Source organism: Engystomops pustulosus, chromosome 9, assembly GCF_040894005.1.
Source record: "Engystomops pustulosus chromosome 9, aEngPut4.maternal, whole genome shotgun sequence".
NCBI classification, from domain to species: Eukaryota; Metazoa; Chordata; class Amphibia; order Anura; family Leptodactylidae; genus Engystomops; species Engystomops pustulosus.
In genome coordinates, this window is record NC_092419.1 from 69,251,078 (window position 1) to 69,268,005 (window position 16,928).

Consider the following 16,928-nt stretch of genomic DNA (forward strand, 5'->3'; position numbering starts at 1 on the left):
GCTTAAAGCTTGGCAAGTACCAGCATGGGAGACTGGCTGGGAATCCCAAGTTCCGTTGACCTTTTTGAACCTGAAAATTGTGTTAGTTTCTCTATGAGATAGTAAAAGAAGGTTCAAATTGAACAGCTGCTGTCAACGGCCATTCTAAGCTGAATGTGCCTGCTCTCGTCAGATCGCAGCAGCAATGCAGCTTAAGGCTTGGCAAGTACCAGCATGGGAGACTGGCTGGGAATCCCAAGTTCTGTTGACCTTTTTGAACCTGAAAATTGTGTTAGTTTCTCTATGAGATAGTAAAAGAAGGTTCAAATTGAACAGCTGCTGTCAACGGCCATTCTAAGCTGAATGTGCCTGCTCTCGTCAGATCGCAGCAGCAATGCAGCGTAAGGCTTGGCAAGTACCAGCATGGGAGACTGGCTGGGAATCCCAAGTACTGTTGACCTTTTTGAACCTGAAAATTGTGTTAGTTTTTCTATGAGATAGTAAAAGAAGGTTCAAATTGAACAGCTGCTGTCAACGGCCATTCTAAGCTGAATGTGCCTGCTCTCGTCAGATGGCAGCAGCAATGCAGCTTAAGGCTTGGTAAGTACCAGCATGGGAGACTGGCTGGGAATCCCAAGTTCCGTTGACCTTTTTGAACCTGAAAATTGTGTTAGTTTCTCTATGAGATAGTAAAAGAAGGTTCAAATTGAACAGCTGCTGTCAATGGCCATTCTAAGCTGAATGTGCCTGCTCTCGTCAGATCGCAGCAGCAATGCAGCTTAAGGCTTGGCAAGTACCAGCATGGGAGACTGGCTGGGAATCCCAAGTTCCGTTGACCTTTTTGAACCTGAAAATTGTGTTAGTTTCTCTATGAGATAGTAAAAGAAGGTTCAAATTGAACAGCTGGTGTCAACGGCCTTTCTAAGCTGAATGTGCGTGCTCTTGTCGGATCACAGCAGCGATGCGGCTTAAGGCTTGGCAAGTACCAGCATGGGAGACTGGCTGCGAATCCCAAGTTCCGTTGGCCTTTTTAAACCTGAAAATTGTGTTAGTTTCTCTATGAGATAGTAAAAGAAGGTTCAAACTGAACAGCTGCTGTCAACGGCCATTCTAAGCTGAATGTGCCTGCTCTCGTCAGATCGCAGCAGCAATGCAGCTTAAGGCTTGGCAAGTACCAGCATGGGAGACTGGCTGGGAATCCCAAGTTCCGTTGACCTTTTTGAACCTGAAAATTGTGTTAGTTTCTCTATGAGATAGTAAAAGAAGGTTCAAATTGAACAGCTGCTGTCAACGGCCATTCTAAGCTGAATGTGCCTGCTCTCATCAGATCGCAGCAGCAATGCAGCTTAAGGCTTGGCAAGTACCAGCATGGGAGACTGGCTGGGAATCCCAAGTTCTGTTGAAATTTTTGAACCTGAAAATTGTGTTAGTTTCTCTATGAGATAGTAAAAGAAGGTTCAAATTGAACAGCTGCTGTCAACGGCCATTCTAAGCTGAATGTGCCTGCTCTCGTCAGATCGCAGCAGCTTAAAGCTTGGCAAGTACCAGCATGGGAGACTGGCTGGGAATCCCAAGTTCCGTTGACCTTTTTGAACCTGAAAATTGTGTTAGTTTCTCTATGAGATAGTAAAAGAAGGTTCAAATTGAACAGCTGCTGTCAACGGCCATTCTAAGCTGAATGTGCCTGCTCTCGTCAGATCGCAGCAGCAATGCAGCTTAAGGCTTGGCAAGTACCAGCATGGGAGACTGGCTGGGAATCCCAAGTTCTGTTGACCTTTTTGAACCTGAAAATTGTGTTAGTTTCTCTATGAGATAGTAAAAGAAGGTTCAAATTGAACAGCTGCTGTCAACGGCCATTCTAAGCTGAATGTGCCTGCTCTCGTCAGATCGCAGCAGCAATGCAGCGTAAGGCTTGGCAAGTACCAGCATGGGAGACTGGCTGGGAATCCCAAGTACTGTTGACCTTTTTGAACCTGAAAATTGTGTTAGTTTTTCTATGAGATAGTAAAAGAAGGTTCAAATTGAACAGCTGCTGTCAACGGCCATTCTAAGCTGAATGTGCCTGCTCTCGTCAGATTGCAGCAGCAATGCAGCTTAAGGCTTGGCAAGTACCAGCATGGGAGACTGGCTGGGAATCCCAAGTTCTGTTGACCTTTTTGAACCTGAAAATTGTGTTAGTTTCTCTATGAGATAGTAAAAGAAGGTTCAAATTGAACAGCTGCTGTCAACGGCCATTCTAAGCTGAATGTGCCTGCTCTCGTCAGATCGCAGCAACAATGCAGCTTAAGGCTTGGCAAGTACAAGCATGGGAGACTGGCTGGGAATCCCAAGTTCTGTTGACCTTTTTGAACCTGAAAATTGTTAGTTTCTCTGTCAAAGATGGTAAAAGAAGGTTCAAATTGAACAGCTGCTGTCAACGGCCATTCTAAGCTGAATGTGCCTGCTCTCGACAGATCGCAGCAGCAATGCAGCTTAAGGCTTGGCAAGTACCAGCATGGGAGACTGGCTGGGAATCCCAAGTTCCGTTGACCTTTTTGAACCTGAAAATTGTGTTAGTTTCTCTATGAGATAGTGAAAGAAGGTTCAAATTGAACAGCTGCTGTCAACGGCCATTCTAAGCTGAATGTGCGTGCTCTTGTCGGATCACAGCAGCGATGCGGCTTAAGGCTTGGCAAGTACCAGCATGGGAGACTGGCTGCGAATTCCAAGTTCCGTTGACCTTTTTGAACCTGAAAATTGTGTTAGTTTCTCTATGAGATAGTAAAAGAAGGTTCAAACTGAACAGCTGCTGTCAACGGCCATTCTAAGCTGAATGTGCCTGCTCTCGTCAGATGGCAGCAGCAATGCAGCTTAAGGCTTGGCAAGTACAAGCATGGGAGACTGGCTGGGAATCCCAAGTTCTGTTGACCTTTTTGAACCTGAAAATTGTTAGTTTCTCTGTCAAAGATGGTAAAAGAAGGTTCAAATGGAACAGCTGCTGTCAACGGCCATTCTAAGCTGAATATGCCTGCTCTCATCAGATCGCAGCAGCAATGCAGCTTAAGGCTTGGCAAGTACCAGCATGGGAGACTGGCTGGGAATACCAAGTTCCTTTGAACCTGAAAATTGTGTTAGTTTCTCTATGAGATAGTAAAAGAAGGTTCAAACTGAACAGCTGCTGTCAACGGCCATTCTAAGCTGAATGTGCCCGCTCTCGTCAGATCGCAGCAGCAATGCAGCTTAAGGCTTGGCAAGTACCAGCATGGGAGACTGGCTGGGAATCCCAAGTTCCGTTGACCTTTTTGAACCTGAAAATTGTGTTAGTTTCTCTATGAGATAGTAAAAGAAGGTTCAAATTGAACAGCTGCTGTCAACGGCCATTCTAAGCTGAATGTGTGTGCTCTTGTCGGATCACAGCAGCGATGCGGCTTAAGGCTTGGCAAGTACCAGCATGGGAGACTGGCTGCGAATTCCAAGTTCCGTTGACCTTTTTGAACCTGAAAATTGTGTTAGTTTCTCTATGAGATAGTAAAAGAAGGTTCAAACTGACAGCTGCTGTCAACGGCCATTCTAAGCTGAATGTGCCTGCTCTCGTCAGATCACAGCAGCAATGCAGCTTAAGGCTTGGCAAGTACCAGCATGGGAGACTGGCTGGGAATCCCAAGTTCTGTTGACCTTTTTGAACCTGAAAATTGTTAGTTTCTCTGTCAAAGATGGTAAAAGAAAGTTCAAATTGAACAGCTGCTGTCAACGGCCATTCTAAGCTGAATGTGCCTGCTCTCGTCAGATGGCAGCAGCAATGCAGCTTAAGGCTTGGCAAGTACCAGCATGGGAGACTGGCTGGGAATCCCAAGTTCTGTTGACCTTTTTGAACCTGAAAATTGTTAGTTTCTCTGTCAAAGATGGTAAAAGAAGGTTCAAATTGAACAGCTGCTGTCAACGGCCATTCTAAGCTGAATGTGCCTGCTCTCGTCAGATGGCAGCAGCAATGCAGCTTAAGGCTTGGCAAGTACCAGCATGGGAGACTGGCTGGGAATCCCAAGTTCTGTTGAGCTTTTTGAACCTGAAAATTGTGTTAGATTCTCTATGAGATAGTAAAAGAAGGTTCAAATTGAACAGCTGCTGTCAACGGCCATTCTAAGCTGAATGTGCGTGCTCTTGTCGGATCACAGCAGCGATGCGGCTTAAGACTTGGCAAGTACCAGCATGGGAGACTGGCTGCGAATTCCAAGTTCCGTTGACCTTTTTGAACCTGAAAATTGTGTTAGTTTCTCTATAAGATAGTAAAAGAAGGTTCAAATTGAACAGCTGCTGTCAACGGCCATTCTAAGCTGAATGTGCGTGCTCTTGTCGGATCACAGCAGCGATGCGGTATAAGGCTTGGCAAGTACCAGCATGGGAGACTGGCTGCGAATTCCAAGTTCCGTTGACCTTTTTGAACCTGAAAATTGTGTTAGTTTCTCTATGAGATAGTAAAAGAAGGTTAAAACTGAACAGCTGCTGTCAACGGCCATTCTAAGCTGAATGTGCCTGCTCTCGTCAGATCGCAGCATCAATGCAGCTTAAGGCTTGGCAAGTACCAGCATGGGAGACTGGCTGGGAATCCCAAGTTCTGTTGACCTTTTTGAACCTGAAAATTGTTAGTTTCTCTGTCAGAGATGGTAAAAGAAGGTTCAAATTGAACAGCTGCTGTCAACGGCCATTCTAAGCTGAATGTGCCTGCTCTCGCCAGATGGCAGCAGCAATGCAGCTTAAGGCTTGGCAAGTACAAGCATGGGAGACTGGCTGGGAATCCCAAGTTCTGTTGACCTTTTTGAACCTGAAAATTGTCTTAGTTTCTCTATGAGATAGTAAAAGAAGGTTCAAATTGAACAGCTGCTGTCAACGGCCATTCTAAGCTGAATGTGCCTGCTCTCGTCAGATCGCAGCAACAATGCAGCTTAAGGCTTGGCAAGTACAAGCATGGGAGACTGGCTGGGAATCCCAAGTTCTGTTGACCTTTTTGAACCTGAAAATTGTTAGTTTCTCTGTCAAAGATGGTAAAAGAAGGTTCAAATGGAACAGCTGCTGTCAACGGCCATTCTAAGCTGAATATGCCTGCTCTCGTCAGATCGCAGCAGCAATGCAGCTTAAGGCTTGGCAAGTACCAGCATGGGAGACTGGCTGGGAATACCAAGTTCCGTTGACCTTTTTGAACCTGAAAATTGTGTTAGTTTCTCTATGAGATAGTAAAAGAAGGTTCAAACTGAACAGCTGCTGTCAACGGCCATTCTAAGCTGAATGTGCCCGCTCTCGTCAGATCACAGCAGCAATGCAGCTTAAGGCTTGGCAAGTACCAGCATGGGAGACTGGCTGGGAATCCCAAGTTCCGTTGACCTTTTTGAACCTGAAAATTGTGTTAGTTTCTCTATGAGATAGTAAAAGAAGGTTCAAATTGAACAGCTGCTGTCAACGGCCATTCTAAGCTGAATGTGCGTGCTCTTGTCGGATCACAGCAGCGATGCGGCTTAAGGCTTGGCAAGTACCAGCATGGGAGACTGGCTGCGAATTCCAAGTTCCGTTGACCTTTTTGAACCTGAAAATTGTGTTAGTTTCTCTATGAGATAGTAAAAGAAGGTTCAAACTGAACAGCTGCTGTCAACGGCCATTCTAAGCTGAATGTGCCTGCTCTCATCAGATCGCAGCATCAATGCAGCTTAAGGCTTGGCAAGTACCAGCATGGGAGACTGGCTGGGAATCCCAAGTTCTGTTGACCTTTTTGAACCTGAAAATTGTTAGTTTCTCTGTCAAAGATGGTAAAAGAAGGTTCAAATTGAACAGCTGCTGTCAACGGCCATTCTAAGCTGAATGTGCCTGCTCTCGTCAGATGGCAGCAGCAATGCAGCTTAAGGCTTGGCAAGTACCAGCATGGGAGACTGGCTGGGAACCCCAAGTTCTGTTGACCTTTTTGAACCTGAAAATTGTTAGTTTCTCTGTCAAAGATGGTAAAAGAAGGTTCAAATTGAACAGCTGCTGTCAACGGCCATTCTAAGCTGAATGTGCCTGCTCTCGTCAGATGGCAGCAGCAATGCAGCTTAAGGCTTGGCAAGTACCAGCATGGGAGACTGGCTGGGAATCCCAAGTTCTGTTGAGCTTTTTGAACCTGAAAATTGTGTTAGTTTCTCTATGAGATAGTAAAAGAAGGTTCAAATTGAACAGCTGCTGTCAACGGCCATTCTAAGCTGAATGTGCGTGCTCTTGTCGGATCACAGCAGCGATGCGGCTTAAGGCTTGGCAAGTACCAGCATGGGAGACTGGCTGCGAATTCCAAGTTCTGTTGACCTTTTTGAACCTGAAAATTGTGTTAGTTTCTCTATGAGATAGTAAAAGAAGGTTCAAACTGAACAGCTGCTGTCAACGGCCATTCTAAGCTGAATGTGCCTGCTCTCATCAGATCGCAGCATCAATGCAGCTTAAGGCTTGGCAAGTACCAGCATGGGAGACTGGCTGGGAATCCCATGTTCTGTTGACCTTTTTGAACCTGAAAATTGTTAGTTTCTCTGTCAAAGAAGGTAAAAGAAGGTTCAAATTGAACAGCTGCTGTCAACGGCCATTCTAAGCTGAATGTGCCTGCTCTCGTCAGATCGCAGCAGCAATGCAGCTTAAGGCTTGGCAAGTACCAGCATGGGAGACTGGCTGGGAATCCCAAGTTCCGTTGACCTTTTTGAACCTGAAAATTGTGTTAGTTTCTCTATGAGATAGTAAAAGAAGGTTCAAATTGAACAGCTGCTGTCAACGGCCATTCTAAGCTGAATGTGCGTGCTCTTGTCGGATCACAGCAGCGATGCGGCTTAAGGCTTGGCAAGTACCAGCATGGGAGACTGGCTGCGAATCCCAAGTTCCGTTGACCTTTTTGAACCTGAAAATTGTGTTAGTTTCTCTATGAGATAGTAAAAGAAGGTTCAAATTGAACAGCTGCTGTCAACGGCCATTCTAAGCTGAATGTGCCTGCTCTCGTCAGATCGCAGCAGCAATGCAGCTTAAGGCTTGGCAAGTACCAGCATGGGAGACTGGCTGGGAATCCCAAGTTCCGTTGACCTTTTTGAACCTGAAAATTGTGTTAGTTTCTCTATGAGATAGTAAAAGAAGGTTCAAATTGAACAGCTGCTGTCAACGGCCATTCTAAGCTGAATGTGCCTGCTCTCGTCAGATCGCAGCAGCAATGCAGCTTAAGGCTTGGCAAGTACCAGCATGGGAGACTGGCTGGGAATCCCAAGTTCCGTTGACCTTTTTGAACCTGAAAATTGTTAGTTTCTCTGTCAAAGATGGTAAAAGAAGGTTCAAATTGAACAGCTGCTGTCAACGGCCATTCTAAGCTGAATGTGCCTGCTCTCGTCAGATCGCAGCAGCAATGCAGATTAAGGCTTGGCAAGTACCAGCATGGGAGACTGGCTGCGAATTCCAAGTTCCGTTGACCTTTTTGAACCTGAAAATTGTGTTAGTTTCTCTATGAGATAGTAAAAGAAGGTTCAAACTGAACAGCTGCTGTCAACGGCCATTGTAAGCTGAATGTGCCTGCTCTCGTCAGATCGCAGCATCAATGCAGCTTAAGGCTTGGCAAGTACCAGCATGGGAGACTGGCTGGAAATCCCAAGTTCTGTTGACCTTTTTGAACCTGAAAATTGTTAGTTTCTCTGTCAAAGATGGTAAAAGAAGGTTCAAATTGAACAGCTGCTGTCAACGGCCATTCTAAGCTGAATGTGCCTGCTCTCGTCAGATCGCAGCAGCAATGCAGCTTAAGGCTTGGCAAGTACCAGCATGGGAGACTGGCTGGGAATCCCAAGTTCCGTTGACCTTTTTGAACCTGAAAATTGTGTTAGTTTCTCTATGAGATAGTAAAAGAAGGTTCAAACTGAACAGCTGCTGTCAACGGCCATTCTAAGCTGAATGTGCCTGCTCTCGTCAGATCGCAGCATCAATGCAGCTTAAGGCTTGGCAAGTACCAGCATGGGAGACTGGCTGGGAATCCCAAGTTCTGTTGACCTTTTTGAACCTGAAAATTGTTAGTTTCTCTGTCAAAGAAGGTAAAAGAAGGTTCAAATTGAACAGCTGCTGTCAACGGCCATTCTAAGCTGAATGTGCCTGCTCTCGTCAGATCGCAGCAGCAATGCAGCTTAAGGCTTGGCAAGTACCAGCATGGGAGACTGGCTGGGAATCCCAAGTTCTGTTGACCTTTTTGAACCTGAAAATTGTGTTAGTTTCTCTATGAGATAGTAAAAGAAGGTTCAAATTGAACAGCTGCTGTCAACGGCCATTCTAAGCTGAATGTGCGTGCTCTTGTCGGATCACAGCAGCGATGCGGCTTAAGGCTTGGCAAGTACCAGCATGGGAGACTGGCTGCGAATTCCAAGTTCCGTTGACCTTTTTGAACCTGAAAATTGTGTTAGTTTCTCTATGAGATAGTAAAAGAAGGTTCAAACTGAACAGCTGCTGTCAACGGCCATTCTAAGCTGAATGTGCCTGCTCTCATCAGATCGCAGCATCAATGCAGCTTAAGGCTTGGCAAGTACCAGCATGGGAGACTGGCTGGGAATCCCAAGTTCTGTTGACCTTTTTGAACCTGAAAATTGTTAGTTTCTCTGTCAAAGATGGTAAAAGAAGGTTCAAATTGAACAGCTGCTGTCAACGGCCATTGTAAGCTGAATGTGCCTGCTCTCGTCAGATGGCAGCAGCAATGCAGCTTAAGGCTTGGCAAGTACCAGCATGGGAGACTGGCTGGGAAACCCAAGTTCTGTTGACCTTTTTGAACCTGAAAATTGTTAGTTTCTCTGTCAAAGATGGTAAAAGAAGGTTCAAATTGAACAGCTGCTGTCAACGGCCATTCTAAGCTGAATGTGCCTGCTCTCGTCAGATGGCAGCAGCAATGCAGCTTAAGGCTTGGCAAGTACCAGCATGGGAGACTGGCTGGGAATCCCAAGTTCTGTTGAGCTTTTTGAACCTGAAAATTGTGTTAGTTTCTCTATGAGATAGTAAAAGAAGGTTCAAATTGAACAGCTGCTGTCAACGGCCATTCTAAGCTGAATGTGCGTGCTCTTGTCGGATCACAGCAGCGATGCGGCTTAAGGCTTGGCAAGTACCAGCATGGGAGACTGGCTGCGAATTCCAAGTTCCGTTGACCTTTTTGAACCTGAAAATTGTGTTAGTTTCTCTATGAGATAGTAAAAGAAGGTTCAAACTGAACAGCTGCTGTCAACGGCCATTCTAAGCTGAATGTGCCTGCTCTCGTCAGATCACAGCAGCAATGCAGCTTAAGGCTTGGCAAGTACCAGCATGGGAGACTGGCTGGGAATCCCAAGTTCTGTTGACCTTTTTGAACCTGAAAATTGTTAGTTTCTCTGTCAGAGATGGTAAAAGAAGGTTCAAATTGAACAGCTGCTGTCAACGGCCATTCTAAGCTGAATGTGCCTGCTCTCGCCAGATGGCAGCAGCAATGCAGCTTAAGGCTTGGCAAGTACAAGCATGGGAGACTGGCTGGGAATCCCAAGTTCTGTTGACCTTTTTGAACCTGAAAATTGTGTTAGTTTCTCTATGAGATAGTAAAAGAAGGTTCAAATTGAACAGCTGCTGTCAACGGCCATTCTAAGCTGAATGTGCCTGCTCTCGTCAGATCGCAGCAACAATGCAGCTTAAGGCTTGGCAAGTACAAGCATGGGAGACTGGCTGGGAATCCCAAGTTCTGTTGACCTTTTTGAACCTGAAAATTGTTAGTTTCTCTGTCAAAGATGGTAAAAGAAGGTTCAAATGGAACAGCTGCTGTCAACGGCCATTCTAAGCTGAATATGCCTGCTCTCGTCAGATCGCAGCAGCAATGCAGCTTAAGGCTTGGCAAGTACCAGCATGGGAGACTGGCTGGGAATCCCAAGTTCCGTTGACCTTTTTGAACCTGAAAATTGTGTTAGTTTCTCTATGAGATAGTAAAAGAAGGTTCAAACTGAACAGCTGCTGTCAACGGCCATTCTAAGCTGAATGTGCCCGCTCTCGTCAGATCACAGCAGCAATGCAGCTTAAGGCTTGGCAAGTACCAGCATGGGAGACTGGCTGGGAATCCCAAGTTCCGTTGACCTTTTTGAACCTGAAAATTGTGTTAGTTTCTCTATGAGATAGTAAAAGAAGGTTCAAATTGAACAGCTGCTGTCAACGGCCATTCTAAGCTGAATGTGCGTGCTCTTGTCGGATCACAGCAGCGATGCGGCTTAAGGCTTGGCAAGTACCAGCATGGGAGACTGGCTGCGAATTCCAAGTTCCGTTGACCTTTTTGAACCTGAAAATTGTGTTAGTTTCTCTATGAGATAGTAAAAGAAGGTTCAAACTGAACAGCTGCTGTCAACGGCCATTCTAAGCTGAATGTGCCCGCTCTCGTCAGATCGCAGCATCAATGCAGCTTAAGGCTTGGCAAGTACCAGCATGGGAGACTGGCTGGGAATCCCAAGTTCTGTTGACCTTTTTGAACCTGAAAATTGTTAGTTTCTCTGTCAAAGATGGTAAAAGAAGGTTCAAATTGAACAGCTGCTGTCAACGGCCATTCTAAGCTGAATGTGCCTGCTCTCGTCAGATGGCAGCAGCAATGCAGCTTAAGGCTTGGCAAGTACTAGCATGGGAGACTGGCTGGGAACCCCAAGTTCTGTTGACTTTTTTGAACCTGAAAATTGTTAGTTTCTCTGTCAAAGATGGTAAAAGAAGGTTCAAATTGAACAGCTGCTGTCAACGGCCATTCTAAGCTGAATGTGCCTGCTCTCGTCAGATCGCAGCAGCAATGCAGCTTAAGGCTTGGCAAGTACCAGCATGGGAGACTGGCTGGGAATCCCAAGTTCCGTTGACCTTTTTGAACCTGAAAATTGTTAGTTTCTCTGTCAAAGATGGTAAAAGAAGGTTCAAATTGAACAGCTGCTGTCAACGGCCATTCTAAGCTGAATGTGCCTGCTCTCGTCAGATCGCAGCAGCAATGCAGCTTAAGGCTTGGCAAGTACCAGCATGGGAGACTGGCTGCGAATTCCAAGTTCCGTTGACCTTTTTGAACCTGAAAATTGTGTTAGTTTCTCTATGAGATAGTAAAAGAAGGTTCAAACTGAACAGCTGCTGTCAACGGCCATTGTAAGCTGAATGTGCCTGCTCTCGTCAGATCGCAGCATCAATGCAGCTTAAGGCTTGGCAAGTACCAGCATGGGAGACTGGCTGGGAATCCCAAGTTCTGTTGACCTTTTTGAACCTGAAAATTGTTAGTTTCTCTGTCAAAGATGGTAAAAGAAGGTTCAAATTGAACAGCTGCTGTCAACGGCCATTCTAAGCTGAATGTGCCTGCTCTCGTCAGATCGCAGCAGCAATGCAGCTTAAGGCTTGGCAAGTACCAGCATGGGAGACTGGCTGGGAATCCCAAGTTCCGTTGACCTTTTTGAACCTGAAAATTGTGTTAGTTTCTCTATGAGATAGTAAAAGAAGGTTCAAACTGAACAGCTGCTGTCAACGGCCATTCTAAGCTGAATGTGCCTGCTCTCGTCAGATCGCAGCATCAATGCAGCTTAAGGCTTGGCAAGTACCAGCATGGGAGACTGGCTGGGAATCCCAAGTTCTGTTGACCTTTTTGAACCTGAAAATTGTTAGTTTCTCTGTCAAAGAAGGTAAAAGAAGGTTCAAATTGAACAGCTGCTGTCAACGGCCATTCTAAGCTGAATGTGCCTGCTCTCGTCAGATGGCAGCAGCAATGCAGCTTAAGGCTTGGCAAGTACCAGCATGGGAGACTGGCTGGGAATCCCAAGTTCTGTTGAGCTTTTTGAACCTGAAAATTGTGTTAGTTTCTCTATGAGATAGTAAAAGAAGGTTCAAATTGAACAGCTGCTGTCAACGGCCATTCTAAGCTGAATGTGCGTGCTCTTGTCGGATCACAGCAGCGATGCGGCTTAAGGCTTGGCAAGTACCAGCATGGGAGACTGGCTGCGAATTCCAAGTTCTGTTGACCTTTTTGAACCTGAAAATTGTGTTAGTTTCTCTATGAGATAGTAAAAGAAGGTTCAAACTGAACAGCTGCTGTCAACGGCCATTCTAAGCTGAATGTGCCTGCTCTCGTCAGATCGCAGCATCAATGCAGCTTAAGGCTTGGCAAGTACCAGCATGGGAGACTGGCTGGGAATCCCAAGTTCTGTTGACCTTTTTGAACCTGAAAATTGTTAGTTTCTCTGTCAAAGAAGGTAAAAGAAGGTTCAAATTGAACAGCTGCTGTCAACGGCCATTCTAAGCTGAATGTGCCTGCTCTCGTCAGATCGCAGCAGCAATGCAGCTTAAGGCTTGGCAAGTACCAGCATGGGAGACTGGCTGGGAATCCCAAGTTCCGTTGACCTTTTTGAACCTGAAAATTGTGTTAGTTTCTCTATGAGATAGTAAAAGAAGGTTCAAATTGAACAGCTGCTGTCAACGGCCATTCTAAGCTGAATGTGCGTGCTCTTGTCGGATCACAGCAGCGATGCGGCTTAAGGCTTGGCAAGTACCAGCATGGGAGACTGGCTGCGAATCCCAAGTTCCGTTGACCTTTTTGAACCTGAAAATTGTGTTAGTTTCTCTATGAGATAGTAAAAGAAGGTTCAAATTGAACAGCTGCTGTCAACGGCCATTCTAAGCTGAATGTGCCTGCTCTCGTCAGATCGCAGCAGCAATGCAGCTTAAGGCTTGGCAAGTACCAGCATGGGAGACTGGCTGGGAATCCCAAGTTCCGTTGACCTTTTTGAACCTGAAAATTGTGTTAGTTTCTCTATGAGATAGTAAAAGAAGGTTCAAATTGAACAGCTGCTGTCAACGGCCATTCTAAGCTGAATGTGCCTGCTCTCGTCAGATCGCAGCAGCAATGCAGCTTAAGGCTTGGCAAGTACCAGCATGGGAGACTGGCTGGGAATCCCAAGTTCCGTTGACCTTTTTGAACCTGAAAATTGTTAGTTTCTCTGTCAAAGATGGTAAAAGAAGGTTCAAATTGAACAGCTGCTGTCAACGGCCATTCTAAGCTGAATGTGCCTGCTCTCGTCAGATCGCAGCAGCAATGCAGCTTAAGGCTTGGCAAGTACCAGCATGGGAGACTGGCTGCGAATTCCAAGTTCCGTTGACCTTTTTGAACCTGAAAATTGTGTTAGTTTCTCTATGAGATAGTAAAAGAAGGTTCAAACTGAACAGCTGCTGTCAACGGCCATTGTAAGCTGAATGTGCCTGCTCTCGTCAGATCGCAGCATCAATGCAGCTTAAGGCTTGGCAAGTACCAGCATGGGAGACTGGCTGGGAATCCCAAGTTCTGTTGACCTTTTTGAACCTGAAAATTGTTAGTTTCTCTGTCAAAGATGGTAAAAGAAGGTTCAAATTGAACAGCTGCTGTCAACGGCCATTCTAAGCTGAATGTGCCTGCTCTCGTCAGATCGCAGCAGCAATGCAGCTTAAGGCTTGGCAAGTACCAGCATGGGAGACTGGCTGGGAATCCCAAGTTCCGTTGACCTTTTTGAACCTGAAAATTGTGTTAGTTTCTCTATGAGATAGTAAAAGAAGGTTCAAACTGAACAGCTGCTGTCAACGGCCATTCTAAGCTGAATGTGCCTGCTCTCGTCAGATCGCAGCATCAATGCAGCTTAAGGCTTGGCAAGTACCAGCATGGGAGACTGGCTGGGAATCCCAAGTTCTGTTGACCTTTTTGAACCTGAAAATTGTTAGTTTCTCTGTCAAAGAAGGTAAAAGAAGGTTCAAATTGAACAGCTGCTGTCAACGGCCATTCTAAGCTGAATGTGCCTGCTCTCGTCAGATCGCAGCAGCAATGCAGCTTAAGGCTTGGCAAGTACCAGCATGGGAGACTGGCTGGGAATCCCAAGTTCCGTTGACCTTTTTGAACCTGAAAATTGTGTTAGTTTCTCTATGAGATAGTAAAAGAAGGTTCAAATTGAACAGCTGCTGTCAACGGCCATTCTAAGCTGAATGTGCGTGCTCTTGTCGGATCACAGCAGCGATGCGGCTTAAGGCTTGGCAAGTACCAGCATGGGAGACTGGCTGCGAATTCCAAGTTCCGTTGACCTTTTTGAACCTGAAAATTGTGTTAGTTTCTCTATGAGATAGTAAAAGAAGGTTCAAACTGAACAGCTGCTGTCAACGGCCATTCTAAGCTGAATGTGCCTGCTCTCATCAGATCGCAGCATCAATGCAGCTTAAGGCTTGGCAAGTACCAGCATGGGAGACTGGCTGGGAATCCCAAGTTCTGTTGACCTTTTTGAACCTGAAAATTGTTAGTTTCTCTGTCAAAGATGGTAAAAGAAGGTTCAAATTGAACAGCTGCTGTCAACGGCCATTCTAAGCTGAATGTGCCTGCTCTCGTCAGATGGCAGCAGCAATGCAGCTTAAGGCTTGGCAAGTACCAGCATGGGAGACTGGCTGGGAACCCCAAGTTCTGTTGACCTTTTTGAACCTGAAAATTGTTAGTTTCTCTGTCAAAGATGGTAAAAGAAGGTTCAAATTGAACAGCTGCTGTCAACGGCCATTCTAAGCTGAATGTGCCTGCTCTCGTCAGATGGCAGCAGCAATGCAGCTTAAGGCTTGGCAAGTACCAGCATGGGAGACTGGCTGGGAATCCCAAGTTCTGTAGAGCTTTTTGAACCTGAAAATTGTGTTAGTTTCTCTATGAGATAGTAAAAGAAGGTTCAAATTGAACAGCTGCTGTCAACGGCCATTCTAAGCTGAATGTGCGTGCTCTTGTCGGATCACAGCAGCGATGCGGCTTAAGGCTTGGCAAGTACCAGCATGGGAGACTGGCTGCGAATTCCAAGTTCCGTTGACCTTTTTGAACCTGAAAATTGTGTTAGTTTCTCTATGAGATAGTAAAAGAAGGTTCAAACTGAACAGCTGCTGTCAACGGCCATTCTAAGCTGAATGTGCCTGCTCTCGTCAGATCGCAGCATCAATGCAGCTTAAGGCTTGGCAAGTACCAGCATGGGAGACTGGCTGGGAATCCCAAGTTCTGTTGACCTTTTTGAACCTGAAAATTGTTAGTTTCTCTGTCAAAGAAGGTAAAAGAAGGTTCAAATTGAACAGCTGCTGTCAACGGCCATTCTAAGCTGAATGTGCCTGCTCTCGTCAGATCGCAGCAGCAATGCAGCTTAAGGCTTGGCAAGTACCAGCATGGGAGACTGGCTGGGAATCCCAAGTTCCGTTGACCTTTTTGAACCTTAAAATTGTGTTAGTTTCTCTATGAGATAGTAAAAGAAGGTTCAAATTGAACAGCTGCTGTCAACGGCCATTCTAAGCTGAATGTGCGTGCTCTTGTCGGATCACAGCAGCGATGCGGCTTAAGGCTTGGCAAGTACCAGCATGGGAGACTGGCTGGGAATCCCAAGTTCCGTTGACCTTTTTGAACCTGAAAATTGTTAGTTTCTCTGTCAAAGAAGGTAAAAGAAGGTTCAAATTGAACAGCTGCTGTCAACGGCCATTCTAAGCTGAATGTGCCTGCTCTCGTCAGATCGCAGCAGCAATGCAGCTTAAGGCTTGGCAAGTACCAGCATGGGAGACTGGCTGGGAATCCCAAGTTCCGTTGACCTTTTTGAACCTGAAAATTGTGTTAGTTTCTCTATGAGATAGTAAAAGAAGGTTCAAATTGAACAGCTGCTGTCAACGGCCATTCTAAGCTGAATGTGCGTGCTCTTGTCGGATCACAGCAGCGATGCGGCTTAAGGCTTGGCAAGTACCAGCATGGGAGACTGGCTGCGAATTCCAAGTTCCGTTGACCTTTTTGAACCTGAAAATTGTGTTAGTTTCTCTATGAGATAGTAAAAGAAGGTTCAAACTGAACAGCTGCTGTCAACGGCCATTCTAAGCTGAATGTGCCTGCTCTCATCAGATCGCAGCATCAATGCAGCTTAAGGCTTGGCAAGTACCAGCATGGGAGACTGGCTGGGAATCCCAAGTTCTGTTGACCTTTTTGAACCTGAAAATTGTTAGTTTCTCTGTCAAAGATGGTAAAAGAAGGTTCAAATTGAACAGCTGCTGTCAACGGCCATTCTAAGCTGAATGTGCCTGCTCTCGTCAGATGGCAGCAGCAATGCAGCTTAAGGCTTGGCAAGTACCAGCATGGGAGACTGGCTGGGAACCCCAAGTTCTGTTGACCTTTTTGAACCTGAAAATTGTTAGTTTCTCTGTCAAAGATGGTAAAAGAAGGTTCAAATTGAACAGCTGCTGTCAACGGCCATTCTAAGCTGAATGTGCCTGCTCTCGTCAGATGGCAGCAGCAATGCAGCTTAAGGCTTGGCAAGTACCAGCATGGGAGACTGGCTGGGAATCCTAAGTTCTGTTGAGCTTTTTGAACCTGAAAATTGTGTTAGTTTCTCTATGAGATAGTAAAAGAAGGTTCAAATTGAACAGCTGCTGTCAACGGCCATTCTAAGCTGAATGTGCATGCTCTTGTCGGATCACAGCAGCGATGCGGCTTAAGGCTTGGCAAGTACCAGCATGGGAGACTGGCTGCGAATTCCAAGTTCCGTTGACCTTTTTGAACCTGAAAATTGTGTTAGTTTCTCTATGAGATAGTAAAAGAAGGTTCAAACTGAACAGCTGCTGTCAACGGCCATTCTAAGCTGAATGTGCCTGCTCTCGTCAGATCGCAGCATCAATGCAGCTTAAGGCTTGGCAAGTACCAGCATGGGAGACTGGCTGGGAATCCCAAGTTCTGTTGACCTTTTTGAACCTGAAAATTGTTAGTTTCTCTGTCAAAGAAGGTAAAAGAAGGTTCAAATTGAACAGCTGCTGTCAACGGCCATTCTAAGCTGAATGTGCCTGCTCTCGTCAGATCGCAGCAGCAATGCAGCTTAAGGCTTGGCAAGTACCAGCATGGGAGACTGGCTGGGAATCCCAAGTTCCGTTGACCTTTTTGAACCTTAAAATTGTGTTAGTTTCTCTATGAGATAGTAAAAGAAGGTTCAAATTGAACA